Source organism: Etheostoma cragini, chromosome 9, assembly GCF_013103735.1.
Source record: "Etheostoma cragini isolate CJK2018 chromosome 9, CSU_Ecrag_1.0, whole genome shotgun sequence".
In the NCBI taxonomy this organism is placed as follows: domain Eukaryota; kingdom Metazoa; phylum Chordata; class Actinopteri; order Perciformes; family Percidae; genus Etheostoma; species Etheostoma cragini.
The window spans coordinates 28,545,546-28,547,589 of NC_048415.1; the positions used below are offsets into that span (position 1 = coordinate 28,545,546).

Below are 2,044 nucleotides of genomic sequence, written 5' to 3' on the forward strand. Positions count from 1 at the left end.
ATCGAGAGGTTGGAACAATGGAGCGATGGGGAAATGTCCCCAAAGGGACGGGGAGAAAGTTTCAAAGGTAGAGGACTCACATGCACGTGCGGCCAGACTGCTTACCAAAACCAAGAAGCCCAAGATTAAAACGCATGCAGAGAGAGTGTGATTTATTCTCTGCTCAGTCAGGATGCAATTATGCCACTTTATCTTTACATGGCTATTATGGGTTTACTATTATATTGATGTTCTGAGTGTCATTTAAAGCACCTTTAAATGGGTTTTCCGGCTAATGTTTTTTCATTACTAATAACTGCCTTTACTTTAAAGTAATCTCAATGGCTTCTTGGGATTTACACAACTGGCAACATACATAATATCAATGACTTTTTGGATTTCACATAACTGGCAAAATACAGTAGAATTATCTCTAAGCTTGTTTTTACTTGTTACAACAATACAACACTATGTTTTATTCTTGAGTCATAACCATGGCCTTTGGGGGGGCTTTAGATGAATTGTTAGAGCACTACAGTATCATGGCTGCTGTTGAAATGTGCTGCACCCTAACAGTGTGTTTGTGTGACGCTGGGTGGAGAGCAGTAGATGAGGCAGCTGGCAGAGATTCATGGCAGAAGGATGACTGTGTGTTTATTGCTGGGACTCCCAGGGCATCACACACTGAGCTGAAAGGGGCATGGCTATCAGTCAGTAACACGCCACACAAATACACACATTAGGTTTAGCCAGCAAATAAACCCAAGCTCACACGCACACACACCATTTGTCATTTGATTGGTAAACAAAAAATTGCAATTGTTCTTAGTTGTCTTAGCCGAGAGCCGCCCGACACAGCTCGGGATATGTTCTCGGCGTTTCAGGGAGCGAGGAAGGACAGTAAGACAGTAGTCGGCAACGGGTCAGCGGACTGCTAACGTTAGACCCGCCGGCAGTGGGTCAGTAAACCGCTAACGTTGGACCCAGCCCGCTGTTTGGCTCAATCTCTGTAACCGATGCAGCATAAAAGCACGGTGGAACCGGTAAGCCAGGCTGCCAGTGTTGGTTGGCTAACATTAGCATGCTAACTCCTCCTTAACGTTACCCCCTCGCTGTATCGTTCACATAAAACCCTAGTCTTTTATAGTATTATATACTTAGGCTCAATGGTAGCGTGGTTGCCTGTCAATTGGAAGGTTGGTGGTTCGATCCCTGGCCCTGTAGTCCCATGTCAAAATGTCCTTGGTCAAGACACTGAATCCCAAATTGTCCCCTGATGCTGCGCCACCGGAGTGTCTTAGTGTTTAAGCTAAAGGTATTTTCATAGCTAAAAGTATTCTACAAGAGCCTGCTAGCTAACAGTAGCAGGCATGGAGCTCTGAAACATTGACTTGTATCACAGCTGACACAAGTTATGTGTGTGTTGCTGCAACAATGACAACAACCATGGATTGCTGTTGTGGCCGTAAAACTTTGTACGTAAAATCAACTATCTAGAGCTCATATGTGGGCCGTTTTACAAAAATTGATGGCTAATCTCAAATTAAGTCCGAAGTTCAGAAGCTCCACAGTCTGACGTGACAGCCGGCCGGTGCCTGCCGGGGTTGCTGGCTTGCTGCCCGGGCTGTCCACCTTCACAGACCCCGCTGTGAGCTGGCTGGAGCTCTATCAGGAGACTCACAGACAAGAGATCAGACTGATCGTTTGTGTAAATAACTCAACGTACAAATCCATTATAAGATTAACTGGAACCTGTGGCTGAGTTATAAAGAGATTGCGGGCGCAACGTAACAAGCTCGCTGACCGGGCTGTCACTCACACACACCGGCCACGGAGCCGGCAGAGGAGAGGGAGAGCAGCGTCTGACAGGGCAGAAAGATTCCCATCTCCCTCTGACAGTCTTGTAAATAAATAATAACATGTATATTGATGCTGTCAGTCTTCCTCTGTAAGACCATATCGCAGTCGTCTGCAGTATGCAGTAGGCAATTTCAAAAACGGCCACAGTGTAAGGAGCTTGTGTTTTACTGTCCCAGCCAGTGGCATACGCAAGTAACTCAGTATA

General features: G+C 46.0%; 1 protein-coding gene across 1 annotated transcript in view; it reads right to left on the reverse strand.

Moving 5' to 3' along the window:
- The window catches only part of LOC117950913 (inactive N-acetylated-alpha-linked acidic dipeptidase-like protein 2), a 498,171-nt gene that overhangs the window by 344,135 nt on the left and 151,992 nt on the right, over positions 1 to 2,044 (reverse strand). The gene's annotated exons all lie outside the window — the stretch shown is intronic.